At 48.4% G+C, this 15082-nt stretch overlaps 1 protein-coding gene across 2 annotated transcripts in view; it reads left to right on the plus strand.

The window, feature by feature from the left end:
• Nucleotides 1-15082, plus strand: part of LOC144805418 (uncharacterized) — a 247694-nt gene that overhangs the window by 172761 nt on the left and 59851 nt on the right. For both annotated transcript variants that reach the window (XM_078671976.1, XM_078671977.1), the window contains one exon: nt 12217-12286. The gene's annotated coding sequence lies outside the window, so the exon portion shown is untranslated. The remainder of the gene's footprint in view (nt 1-12216; nt 12287-15082) is intronic.

The following is a 15082-nucleotide window of genomic DNA, read 5'->3' on the forward strand; positions in this document are numbered from 1 at the left end:
CACAGGGTCCTACACGGATCCTGTATGGTGCATGGGAGTGACTCCTTCACTCCATGGGAGATACTTCCGTAGTCTTTGATGCTCCACAGGGTCCTACACTGATCCTGTATGGTGCATGGGAGTGACTCCTACACTCCAAGGGAGATACTTCTGTAGTCTTTGATGCTCCACAGGGTCCTACACGGAACCTGTATGGTGCATGGGAGTGACTACTTCACTCCAAGGGAGATACTTCCGTAGTCTTTGATGCTCCACAGGGTCCTACACTGATCCTGTATGGTGCATGGGAGTGACTCCTACACTCCAAGGGAGATACTTCTGTAGTCTTTGATGCTCCACAGGGTCCTACACGGAACCTGTATGGTGCATGGGAGTGACTCCTTCACTCCAAGGGAGAAACTTCCGTAGTCTTTGATGCTCCACATGGTCCTACACGGAACCTGTATGGTGCATGGGAGTGACTCCTTCACTCCAAGGGAGATACTTCTGTAGTCTTTGATGCTCCACAGGGTCCTACACTGATCCTGTATGGTGCATGGGAGTGACTCCTACACTCCAAGGGAGATACTTCCGTAGTCTTTGATGCTCCACAGGGTCCTACACGGAACCTGTATGGTGCATGGGAGTGACTCCTTCACTCCAAGGGAGATACTTCTGTAGTCTTTGATGCTCCACAGGGTCCTACACGGACCCTGTATGGTGCAGGGGAGTGACTCCTTCACTCCAAGGGAGATACTTCTGTAGTCTTTGATGCTCCACAGGGTCCTACACGGATCCTGTATGGTGCATGGGAGTGACTCCTTTACTCCAAGGGAGATACTTCCGTAGTCTTTGATGCTCCACAGGGTCCTACACTGAACCTGTATGGTGCATGGGAGTGACTCCTTCACTCCAAGGGAGATACTTCCGTAGTCTTTGATGCTCCACAGGGTCCTACACGGAACCTGTATGGTGCATGGGAGTGACTCCTTCACTCCAAGGGAGATACTTCTGTAGTCTTTGATGCTCCACAGGGTCCTACACTGATCCTGTATGGTGCATGGGAGTGACTCCTACACTCCAAGGGAGATACTTCCGTAGTCTTTGATGCTCCACAGGGTCCTACACGGAACCTGTATGGTGCATGGGAGTGACTCCTTCACTCCAAGGGAGATACTTCTGTAGTCTTTGATGCTCCACAGGGTCCAACGCGGAACCTGTATGTTGCCGGGGAGTGACTCCTTCACTCCAAGGGAGATACTTCCGTAGTCTTTGATGCTCCACAGGGTCCTACACGGAACCTGTATGGTGCATGGGAGTGACTCCTACACTCCAAGGGAGATACTTCTGTAGTCTTTGATGCTCCACAGGGTCCTACACGGAACCTGTATGGTGCAAGGGAGTGACTCCTTCACTCCAAGGGAGATACTTCCGTAGTCTTTGATGCTCCACAGGGTCCTACACGGAACCTGTATGGTGCATGGGAGTGACTCCTTCACTCCAAGGGAGATACTTCCGTAGTCTTTGATGCTCCACATGGTCCTACACGGAACCTGTATGGTGCATGGGAGTGACTCCTTCACTCCAAGGGAGATACTTCCGTAGTCTTTGATGCTCCACAGGGTCCTACACGGAACCTGTATGGTGCATGGGAGTGACTCCTTCACTCCAAGGGAGCTACTTCCGTAGTCGTTGATGCTCCACAGGGTCCTACACGGTACCTGTATGGTGCATGGGAGTGACTCCTTCACTCCAAGGGAGATACTTCCGTAGTCTTTGATGCTCCACAGGGTCCTACACTGAACCTGTATGGTGCATGGGAGTGACTCCTTCACTCCAAGGGAGATACTTCTGTAGTCTTTGATGCTCCACAGGGTCCTACACGGAACCTGTATGGTGCATGGGAGTGACTCCTACACTCCAAGGGAGATACTTCCGTAGTCTTTGATGCTCCACAGGGTCCTACACTAAACCTGTATGGTGCAGGGAAGTGACTCCTTCACTCCAAGGGAGATACTTCTGTAGTCTTTGATGCTCCACAGGGTCCTACACTGATCCTGTATGGTGCATGGGAGTGACTCCTTCACTCCAAGGTAGATACTTCCGTAGTCTTTGATGCTCCACAGGGTCCTACACGGAACCTGTATGGTGCATGGGAGTGACTCCTTCACTCCAAGGGAGATACTTCCGTAGTCTTTGATGCTCCACAGGGTCCTACACTGAACCTGTATGGTGCATGGGAGTGACTCCTTCACTCCAAGGGAGATACTTCTGTAGTCTTTGATGCTCCACAGGGTCCTACACTGAACCTGTATGGTGCATGGGAGTGACTCCTCCACTCCAAGGGAGATACTTCCGTAGTCTTTGATGCTCCACAGGGTCCTACACTGAATCTGTATGGTGCTGGGGAGCGACTCCTTCACTCCAAGGCAGATACTTCCGTAGTCTTTGATGCTCCACAGGGTCCTACACGGAACCTGTATGGTGCCGGGGAGTGACTCCTACACGCCAAGGGAGATACTTCCGTAGTCTTTGATGCTCCACAGGGTCCTACACGGAACCTGTATGGTGCATGGGAGTGACTCCTTCACTCCAAGGGAGATACTTCTGTAGTCTTTGATGCTCCACAGGGTCCTACACTGATCCTGTATGGTGCATGGGAGTGACTCCTTCACTCCAAGGGAGATACTTCAGTAGTCTTTGATGCTCCACAGGGTCCTACACGGAACCTGTATGGTGCATGGGAGTGACTCCTTCACTCCAAGGGAGATACTTCCGTAGTCTTTGATGCTCCACAGGGTCCTACACTGAACCTGTATGGTGCATGGGAGTGACTCCTTCACTCCAAGGGAGATACTTCCGTAGACTTTGATGCTCCACAGGGTCCTACACTGAACCTGTATGGTGCAGGGGAGTGACTCCTTCACTCCAAGGGAGATACTTCCATAGTCTTTGATGCCCCACAGGGTCCTACACTGATCCTGTATGGTGCATGGGAGTGACTCCTACACTCCAAGGGAGATACTTCTGTAGTCTTTGATGCTCCACAGCGTCCTACTCGGAACCTGTATGGTGCATGGGAGTGACTCCTTCACTCCAAGGGAGATACTTCTGTAGTCTTTGATGCTCCACAGGGTCCTACACGGAACCTGTATGGTGCATGGGAGTGACTCCTTCACTCCAAGGGAGATACTTCTGTAGTCTTTGATGCTCCACAGGGTCCTACACGGAACCTGTATGGTGCATGGGAGTGACTCCTTCACTCCAAGGGAGATACTTCCGTAGTCTTTGATGCTCCACAGGGTCCTACACGGAACCTGTATGGTGCATGGGAGTGACTCCTTCACTCCAAGGGAGATACTTCCATAGTGTTTGATGCTCCACAGGGTCCTACACTGAACCTGTATGGTGCAGGGGTGTGACTCCTTCACTCCAAGGGAGATACTTCTGTAGTCTTTGATGCTCCACAGGGTCCTACACGGAACCTGTATGGTGCATGGGAGTGACTCCTTCACTCCAAGGGAGATACTTCCGTAGTCTTTGATGCTCCACAGGGTCCTACACTGAACCTGTATGGTGCATGGTAGTGACTCCTTCACTCCAAGGGAGATACTTCCGTAGTCGTTGATGCTCCACAGGGTCCTACACTGATCCTGTATGGTGCAGGGGAGTGACTCCTTCACTCCAAGGGAGATACTCCCGTAGTCTTTGATGCTCCACAGGGTCCTACACGGAACCTGTATGGTGCATGGGAGTGACTCCTTCACTCCAAGGGAGATACTTCCGTAGTCTTTGATGCTCCACAGGGTCCTACACTGAACCTGTATGGTGCATGGGAGTGACTCCTTCACTCCAAGGGAGATACTTCCGTAGTCTTTGATGCTCCACAGGGTCCTTCACTGAACCTGTATGGTGCATGGGAGTGACTCTTTGATGCTCCACAGGGTCCTACGCGGAACCTGTATGGTGCATGGGAGTGACTCTTTGATGCTCCACAGGGTCCTACACTGAACCTGTATGGTGCCGGGGAGTGACTCCTTCACTCCAAGGGAGATACTTCCGTAGTCTTTGATGCTCCACAGGGTCCTACACTGAATCTGTATGGTGCCGGGGAGTGACTCCTTCACTCCAAGGGAGATACTTCCGTAGTCTTTGATGCTCCACAGGGTCCTACACGGAACCTGTATGGTGCCGGGGAGTGACTCCTACACGCCAAGGGAGATACTTCCGTAGTCTTTGATGCTCCACAGGGTCCTACACGGAACCTGTATGGTGCATGGGAGTGACTCCTTCACTCCAAGGGACATACTTCCGTAGTCTTTGATGCTCCACAGCGTCCTACACTGATCCAGTATGGTGCATGGGAGTGACTCCTTCACTCCAAGGGAGATACTTCCGTAGTCTTTGATGCTCCACAGGGTCCTACACTGAACCTGTATGGTGCATGGGAGTGACTCCTTCACTCCAAGGGAGATACTTTTGTACTCTTTGATGCTCCACAGGGTCCTACACTGATCCTGTATGGTGCATGGGAGTGACTCCTACACTCCAAGGGAGATACTTCCGTAGTCTTTGATGCTCCACAGGGTCCTACATGGAACCTGTATGGTGCATGGGAGTGACTCCTACACTCCAAGGGAGATACTTCCGTAGTCTTTGATGCTCCACAGCGTCCTACACTGATCCTGTATGGTGCATGGGAGTGACTCCTTCACTCCAAGGGAGATACTTCCGTAGTCTTTGATGCTCCACAGGGTCCTACACGGAACCTGTATGGTGCAGGGGAGTGACTCCTTCACTCCAAGGGAGATACTTCCGTAGTCTTTGATGCTCCACAGGGTCCTACACGGAACCTGTATGGTGCATGGGAGTGACTCCTTCACTCCAAGGGAGATACTTCCGTAGTCTTTGATGCTCCACAGGGTCCTACACTGAACCTGTATGGTGCAGGGGTGTGACTCCTTCACTCCAAGGGAGATACTTCTGTAGTCTTTGATGCTCCACAGGGTCCTACACTGATCCTGTATGGTGCATGGGAGTGACTCCTTCACTCCAAGGGAGATACTTCTGTAGTCTTTGATGCTCCACAGGGTCCTACACTGAACCTGTATGGTGCCGGGGAGTGACTTCTTCACTCCAAGGGAGATACTTCTGTAGTCTTTGTTGCTCCACAGGGTCCTACACGGAACCTGTATGGTGCATGGGAGTGACTCCTTCACTCCAAGGGAGATACTTCCGTAGTCTTTGATGCTCCACAGGGTCCTACACGGAACCTGTATGGTGCATGGGAGTGACTCCTACACTCCAAGGGAGATACTTCCGTAGTCTTTGATGCTCCACAGGGTCCTACACGGAACCTGTATGGTGCATGGGCACAGACGATGCTTTGGACGGAGAGGAAGACAAAGTCAGGGTCAGTGAAGTCCAGCAAAGTCCAGAGTGTCCAGACGGTCGAAGTTCATTGGTTTCTGGTACAGAATCTTGTCCATGTCGAATCTAGGGTCCTACAGCCAGGTAAGCCCTTTGTTACCCACATGAGAGGATTGGACAGATTCAGGGGACCCTCCCAGGAGAGGGTCTGGACAGTGGGGAGGATACTCCCATGTCCTTGTCCAGTTTCGTGCCATAGCCTGCGCCAACGACTCACAGAACTGGTTTGAACTGGACTTGGCACAGGGACACCAAATGTGCTTCTCGTGCAAACTTTCTGGCACTGAGGCAGTGCACCCACCCAGCCCCAATACAGTATCTATTGCAAATCAGGGTTGCCCAGGAGATGCACAAACAACTAGGCCCAGAAATCTTTAGGGCGTGAAGACTCGGGCAGTTCCTCTGCATATATTTCAAGTTGTATTTTACAGTAGAGTAAGTCCCGGGCCCACTTTTTCAGAGTAGCAGTAGTTTTAGACCCCCAGCATTGTACCACCGCCCGTTTAGCAAGCAAGGTCGAGACAGCGACTAAACTATGGTTGCAGGGTTTGAGGTTCTTTACCCAGCCCAGCAGACAGACATCAGGAGTACACATCACGGATTCAGAGACAACATTAGTAAGCAGAGTTGTGACCTTGGTCCAGAATTGATAGATTCCTGTACAATGCCATGCAAGATGCAGAAACTCTGCATCCCCCTGCCCCCACCGAACAAAGCAGGCATTCTCCCGCAGACCAAAGCGCTTCACTTGCAGCGGTGTATAGTACAACTCGTGCAAGTATTTAAAATGGATGATGTGGAGGTTGCAATTTGCAGTTAAGCGGTCAGGGCGCAGCAGAACCGCCACATATCTGGTGAGAATGAAGTTCCTAGTATCGCCACCCATTTATTATTTATAGGAGCCCTGCTCATGCAGGGGCGCCCTCTAACGTAAAACCCAGCACCCTGCCTTCAGGATTGATAAGGCCTGCAATAGGGGTGACTGATAGGTTTTAAGTGTAGTGACTTATAGATATAGTAAACCTATATCTTTCATAAGTGGTGAAGCACCAGCTTACACAGGCTGCAATGTCAGACCTGTAGTTGCATTTTGCATGGACTCTCATGGGTGGCATAATACATGCTGCAGCCCATGGGAGGCCTCTGGTGTACCTTTGCACTGGGTACATGTGTACCATATACTAGGGACTGATAAGGGTACCCCACTATCCAATCTGGAGTGTACCTAGTACGTGTTTTACAGTTTAGGAGGAAAAGGCAGATAGGCTGGGGTCCTGATTAGCAGGATCCCAGCCAGTCTAGTCAAAAACAGTGGATGCAATCAGCAAAAAGTGGGGGTAACCATAAGAAGCAGTTCCTACTTTCCTACAGTTAGTGATGAGTGGATTGGTTAGTTGTGTAGGAACGAGTTATGTACTGTTCACAGGTGATGGTAGAAATGTGTGGTAGCTGGGATAGAAGGGTATAAAGGTGTGCTTTAGTAGTGTGTGCTGAGAAATTGGATTGTGCATAGGGTTAGTTTGTAGTCCATGAGTGGAGTACATTTGGTGTGTGTGTGTTACTCTGGTCATGGATGGGGTTGGGTGTGTGCTGATGAATGGGGAAATGGGCAGCATTTCTGACCCTAGTCCCGACCAGCTTCAAACAGGCACTCACCCTTGTCATCTCCACCCTCAGCCGCGATGCACAGGTGAGACACCCTAAGTTTTTGTTTTGGGAGTTTTTATATAGCCCGAACTAGACCCAAAGATATCAGGTATCAGAGCGCTTTACATGAGCACCAGTTTTGTTACACAAGGACACATTCATTTTGTTAGGCACGGGGAGATTAAGTGATTTGCCCAGAATCACAGGATGTTGTGCGTTGTTGCCGAGACTCAAACCTGGTTCTCCAGCTTCGAGGTCAACCGCTCTAGCCGTAAGGCTACATCCTCTCCCGTAGCCTTGGCCTTGGCCTTTTATATCCCTAGTAGTCAGTTGACCCCTTCAGCCAATTGGAACCCTAGCCCTATCCAATCGCAACACTAATCCTGAACCTTAGGGTCAATGGGAGGCCAAGACCTTAAACCAATCATAGCCCTAGTCCAAGCACTCAATTAGGCACAAAACTCTAAACCCTACGTCCAATAGAAAGCCTAATCCCCACCCCAGTCCCAACCCTGTTCCCTGTCAATCATACAGGAAACCCTGAACCCTATCTCCAATAGAAATCCTAACCCAAGGCCTAGTCCCTACCCTATATTAAGCAACCAATCACACAGAAAACCCTGAGTCCTATTTCCAATAGAAAGCCTAACATTAGCCCTAGTCCTAACCCTAGACTACACAACCAATCGCACAGGAAACTCTAAGCCCTACGTCCAATAAAAAGCCTAGCCCCAGGAACAAATCCAAAACCCTAAACCTACCCACCAATCAGATCACTAACCCGAAGCTCTACATCAATAGAATCACTGATCCAGGAACCAATCAGAACCCTCAAATAACCAACCAATGAGAACACTAACCCTAAACGAATAGAAACACCAGATGCAACCACCAATCAATGCACTCAATAGTAGTCTATATAGGAATTCACCAAACCCCCCAGCAAAAGCACGGGCATCACCTCCTCTCACGACCTCTGCGACAAGCTTGAATCCTACTTCCATCTGAAAATCAAGAACTTCTATGGCCACTTCAATGACCAGACACCTGATGCCGGAACCACCCCATCCCCAGCAATGCCAGGCAGCCTACCGTCTCCTCATGGACCCCAGTGACCACCGAAGACACAACTTCGACCATGAAAGGCATCCATTCAGGAGCCCCCACGGACCCCTGCCTGCCACACATCTACCACAGAGACGCCATCGCCCCAGAACTACGACGCACCATCAACACCGCATTTACGACCGGCACCGTCCCCAACAACTGGAAACGTGCAGAAGTCAGGCCCCTGCTCAAGAAGCCCTCTGCGAACCCCACTGACCTCAAGAACTACAGACCCATCTCCCTCCTCCCCTTTGCGGCCAAAGTCACTTAGAAGATCGTCAATGCCCAGCTAACAAAATCCATTGAAGGAAACTCCATCCTCGCCCCCTCCCAATCCGTATTCTGCAGCAACCACAGCACCGAGACCATTCTACTCACCGTCACAGACAACATCAGCATCCTCCTCGACCAAGGGCACACCGCGGCTCTGATCCTACTTGATCTCTCTGCTGCATTTGACACCGTCTCCCACCGCACAATAACCACCAGACTCCACAAAACCGGCATACAGGGAACCGCCCTCGACTGGATCCACTCCTTCCTCACTGCAGAACCGAAAGAATCAGACTGACACCCTTCCTCTCCAAACCTACTGAAATTAACTGCGGAATACCTCAAGGATTGTTGCTCAGCCCCACGCTCTTCAACATCTTCATGGCCCCCCTCACCGCTATCGTCAAACAGCATGGACTCAGCATAGTATCCTATGCAGACGACACCCAGCTCATCCTCTCCCTCACCGAGGACCCCGTCACCACCAGACTCCATTTCCGGGAAGGAATGATGGACGTTGCATCCTCGATGAGCAGCAGCTGGCTGAAGCTCAACTGGGAGAAGACAGAGGTCCTCGTCCTTGGACCCTCCGCATGGGACAGTACCTGGTGGCCCACCGCCTGCGGCAGCCCTCCAACCCCCATGGACCACGGCCGAAACCTTGCCATCGTCCTCGACTCCTCCCTCTCAATGACCCGACAGGTCAACGCCGTCACCTCTAGCTGCTTCAACACCCCCTGCATCCTCCAAAAGACCTTCAAATGGATCCCTCCCGAAAAAAGGAAGATGGTCACCCACACACTCATACCCAGCAGACTGGACAACGGAAACACCCTGTACGCCGGGATCAACAGGTCTCTGCTCCACAAACTCCAGACCATACAGAACACCGCAGCCAGACTCTTCCTCTGCATCCCTCGACACGAACACATCACCCAACACCTGCGTAACCGCCACCAGCTTACCGTGGAGACGATAGTTACTTTCAAGAAACTCACCCATGCCTACAAATGCCTCCACAACACTGGCCCCCAATACCTCAACGAAAGGATCTCCTTCTATGTACCCAAGAGAAACCTCCGATCTGCCGACCTCGCCGAAACCCCACGCAGCAGAAAAGCGAGAACAGGTGGAAGAGCCTTCTCATCGCGGCCAAGACCTGGAACAAGCTTCCAATCGACATCAGACGTTCCCCCTCCGTGAACATCTTCAGGAAGACACTCAAGACCTGGCTCTTTGACTGAAAAGAGCTGCCCTCCCCCCCCCCCCCCAGCGCCTTGAGACCCTCATGGGTGAGTAGCGCGCTTACAAGTCCCCTGATTGATTGATTAGATCTAAAAGACGCCTACTTTCATATTCCAATTCATCCCGCTCATCGCAAATATCTCATGTTTATGATAGCAGGCGAACATTACCATTACAAGGTACTTTCATTCGGCGTCACCACGGCCTCCAGAGTGTTCACCAAATGTCTCGCAGTAGCAGCTGCTCATCTCAGAACACAATGTCTTCCCTTACCTGGACGACTGGCTTATCGAAGCGAGCACTTACCAAAACTGTATACTACACACTCAGACAACAGTACACCTACTTCACCAGTTGGGTTTTACAATAAATGCACAAAAATCTCACCTGTATCCGGCACAAGTGCAATCTTATCTGGGAGCTTCCATCAACACTCTCAAAGCTCTAGCCACTTCAAATATAGCCCGGATTCACAATATCCAGGTCACACTATTACAATTTCAACCCAACCAATCATTACCAGCCAGAGTCTTCATGCTGCTGCTGGGAATGATGGCATCCTGCGTTGCAATCGTACCTCATGCAAGGCTTCACATGTGTCCTCTGCAGCAATGTCCAGCGAGTAAGTGCAGTCAATCACAGGGTCTATTAACCGATCTAGTGTTGGTAGACAGTCGCACCCATCGCTCTCTGCAGTGGTTGAACCCTCAAAACTTAGCAAAAGGGCGGCCTTCCGTAGACCTGATTCCACAGACTATACTCACAACAGACGCATCATTAACAGGTTGGGGTGCCCATTTCAATGTTACACAGTACAGGGCTGTGGTCGGACGAATACAAACATCTTCACATCAACTACCTGGAACTTCTAGCAGTGTTCCTAGCACTCAAAGCTTTTCTCACCCAACTTGTAGGCAAGACTGTCTTAGTACGCACGGAGAACATCACAGCAATGTACTACCTACAGAAACAGGGAGGGACTCCCTCTCTCCAGCTGTCACGCTGTGCACAAAGCATTTGGAATTGGGCGATTCACCCAAATAATCCATCTCCTAGCAGAACACCTCCCAGGGGTAGGCCATCAGATTGCAGCCCTGCTGAGCAGACACAGGCAGCAAGTCCACAAGTGGGAACTTCATCCCCAAGTTCTTCTTCCCTACTTTCAAAAGTGGGCTTTTCTACAAATAGATCTGTTTGCAACAGTACACAATGCAAAATTCCCAAACTTTGCATCTAGGTTCCCACAACCAGCATCCAAAGGCAATACCCTATGGATGATTTGATCAGTTATATTTGCTTATGCTTTTCCGCCTCTCCTCCTAATTCCATTACTTGTTCGGAAACTCAGACAAACTTCCCTCACACAGATCTTAATAGCCCCCACATGGGCTCGCAACCTTGGTACACCACCCTGTTAGAACTCTCAGTGGTTCCACATCAAAAGCTACATCTCACACCTTGTCTCCTAACTCAGATCCATGGGGAAGTCGGACATCCAACTCCCAGAGAACTCAACCTAGCGATTTGGCTCCTGAAGTCATAGAGTTTGGTTATTTACAACTACAACGAGACTGTATGAATATTCTCAAGGAAGCTTGAAAGCCGACTACTAGAGCATGTTATGCAGCAAATGGAAGCGTTTTGTTTCCTATTGTAACAACAACAATATCAATCATCTTGATGCGTTTGTGCAGAATAATTTGTTAACTGTTGCATTTACAGCAATGTAGATTAACTTAGACATCCATTTGTTTACACCTGGGAGTCGTAGCTGCATACTTGCAAAATAGACAACACCTATCTCTCTTCAGAGTACCAGTGATTAAAGTCTTCATGGAAGGATTAAAAAGGGTTATACCGCCAAGTATTCCCCCTGCTCCAGAGTGGAACTTAAACATAGTCCTTCCAAGGCTAATGGGCCCGCCTTTTGAACCAATGCACAAATGTCAGTTACAATTCCTATCATGGAAAGTTGCTTTCCTCATAACGATAACCTCACTAAGGACAGTTGATGAACTTCAGGCATTACCTATACAAGAGCCTTTCTTTCAACTTCACAAAGATTGAATGGTTCTACAACTAATCCAAAATTTCTCCTTAAAGTAGTTTCTGCTTAGGGGTAATTCATGTGCGAAATCAAATTAAAATAATATAACATTAGCATTTTCATTATTAATTGAACCATCGTAATTCTTGTATAGAATTTATGTGCTGCAATGATAATAGAAGCAGATAAAAGTAATTAGCAGTATAAGCACATTGAACAACATAAATAGTTCCACCATCTTTCTAAAACAATGTACATATGCAAGCATAGAACAACTGTATGTAGCTTTTTCCTACAATGCTTTCCCGTGTGTGTGTCTGTGTGTCTGTCTCCCATTCCCTGTAGGGAGAGTATGTAGCTCCCCATTCTAGAAGAGCCGGTCAAGAAGGAGCACACTGCATTGAATAATTTCTTGGTATGCACTTTTTATTAGTATTACAGGAAATCACAATGATTGATTGTCTTTTTTATATTCTTCTTTCCCACAGGGTCTTCCACTTCAGTCCCTTAGGTGAGCCTCGGCCGCCGTCGTCCCTCGGACAGAAGGAAAAGACTCAGGTAAGCGTTTTTGCTTTGTGGTTTAGTCAAGGGAGGATGTGAGGGATAAATAATAGCTATGCATAAATGTGAAGGGAGGGGCTAGAGGTTGGAGCAACCAAAAGATAAGGAGTAGCCGATGATTTCTGCTCTTGTCTTTCTCATCATCATCATTATACTTTTATTCGATACATATATCATAAAAAGTACAAACATAAAATACAAACATATATGTTTACAAATATTACACTTTTTTTTTTTTTTTTAAAGAGAAACCACTTTGTCATTACACGAAAAATTATTAAAACAGAGTAGGAATAATACATTTAAGAGTCAAATGGGGATATTGACTGTAGACGTATGTTGCAACAACCTTAACCTGATGATCCATGCACATGCTAAAAACTTTGCAACCCCACAAACGGTAACCATACAAGTGGTATTGGAGACAATAATTCGTAGGGCTGTTTTGTGATCCCTAACTCCAAGATTTTTAAAAACTGGCTTTAACCATTTGTTCCTAGCCTGAATATAAGCTTTACAGGCAAAGAGAAAGTGACCTAAAGATTCTTCCGGGCAGGAAAAACCCGGACACTTCCTATCCTCTTACCTCCTCCTACCCCACCCTGTCGTAAAGTTTTTAAGAGGGAGAGTGCCATGTCTAAATTTCAGATAGAGAGTCCTATCACGGGGAATCTGAATAAAATCCAAAAGCGGTTCTAACTTGGTAATAGGCTTATGGGATAAAAAATTCTCGGTTAATTGGCCCCAATTTGGGTTGTGCAGAGCCTTAGCCTCTATCCAGTCCCAATAGAGTTTTTTTACCGTTTGTTTCGGTGGGGGAGATTGGGAAGCCCAAGCGTCGCTTAAACCCACGCTAATTGTAAGCTTCTTTAAATCGTTTAGCCACTTGATCCTGCCCGAAATGTTTAGATTTAATAATTCGTCAAACACTAAAGCATAATTAGCTAATTCCGGGGTCATCCTGAGGCGCACCCAAAATAATAGAGGACGTAGCTGGACAATGTCACAAATGGACCTCCTACCCAGATCGGCAAATAATGGTTTTAGTGGGGTTGAGACTGGAAGCGAGACCAAGTCTCTCATAAACTTATTCTCGGCATCACAAGAGCTTTAGTATTCTCAGTACCCCATATTTCTGAACCATAGACTGCAGATGCTAACGCCTTTCCCTCGTAGACTGACAGGGCAGGGGCTATTGGTCTACTCACTGAAAGGCGCTGGTTCTTTAAAATAGCGCCGGATACTCTTTTAAGGTTTAAAGTCATTTTACTCAAATGGGATTCCCAGTTCATTTTATTACTAATTCTAACACCGAGGTAGTCGAACTCATCTACTACCTCTAGAGGTGACCCATTCAAGGAAAGATGAATCTTCCTATGGTTCCTTTTTAAAGTCATAACCATTAATTTCGTTTTTGTGGTATTTATCGTTAGTCCCCGAACTTGACAACATGCACTAAAACGATCAAGGAGGAATTGCAGGCCTTTGGGGGTTTTGGATAACAGAAGGGTGTCATCGGCAAAGAGGAGTGATGGTGTTTTCTCCCCGGCGATAATAGGAGCATCTGCCGGTATTTCTCTCAGATGATCCACCACTCCATTTATGAACAGAGAAAACAAGGTCGGGGCCATCACACACCCCTGCCGCACCCCTCTGTTAACAGGGATACTCTTAGTGAGTTGCCCCTGAATCCCCCACCGAATCCTAGCAAAATTACCACCATGTAATTGGATTATGAATTGCAACAGGTAGGACGGGAATCCCATGTCCATTAAAACCTCCCAAAGTTTAGCACGGGGAATTACATCAAAAGCGGTTTTTAAATCTATAAAGGCCAGGTAAAGACTCCCTCTGGCTATTTGCACCGATTTCCAAAAGACCGCACAGAATCTAAAAACCTGGTCCATAGCACCTACGTTGCTTCTAAAACCTGCCTGGAAGTGAGACAAGATGTTGTTTTCCATTAACCAACACTCTGTCCGGTTTATAATGACCCTGCCAACTACTTTTTGAATGGTATCAATTAAACTAATTGGTCTGTAGTTGGCAGGGTCCTCTCTTGCTCCCTTTTTAAAAATAGTAATGACCTCAGCACCCTTCCAGGAATCGGGTACTTGGTGGCCGGACTGGATGAGATTCATAATTTTAGCAATAAAGTCTGCCCAAACTATGGGGTCATACAACAGGAGGTCCCCCGGGATTCCGTCAGGGCCAGGAGCCTTACCCGGAATTATTTTGTGGATTGCATCCTGGACTTCGCGGGGCGTGAACAACTCATCTACACTGTCACAATTCGATTTGTGCAAACGGCCAGTGCCCGGAGCAGGAGGTGTTGGCACATCTTCCATACTACCTTCACCGTATAACTTGGAAAAGTGAGAGTGCCATTGGCGCTCTGTGATGCGGTTGGGAATGGGCTCAGCCCCTCGCCTGTCAAGGGTATTTATTAGTTTCCAGAACACAGTGGAGTTTTTACCATATGCTGCATCTTTCAACGCCTGCCAGTGGTCCTCTTCCCATTTCTTTTTAGCTGTCGCAATGCTTTTGCGATAGTCAAGTCTTGCAGCTGTTGGATCCTTACTTTTTATTGCCAAGGAAATTGCTTTCCTCTTTTCCCTACAATTAGTTGTGTACCAGGGATTACCCTTACTTTGAGTATGCTTAGTCTGATTCTGCGCCTTAGATTTTTTAATAAAAAACATACCAATCTCTCCTATTAGGTTCGTATACTTGGCTGCTGTGATGGACCCCTGAGAATGGGGGACTGTTGGAGTGACTGGTGACAGGTCACTC

Source organism: Lissotriton helveticus (genome assembly GCF_964261635.1).
Source record: "Lissotriton helveticus chromosome 1_1 unlocalized genomic scaffold, aLisHel1.1 SUPER_1_unloc_1, whole genome shotgun sequence".
Taxonomy (NCBI): Eukaryota; Metazoa; Chordata; class Amphibia; order Caudata; family Salamandridae; genus Lissotriton; species Lissotriton helveticus.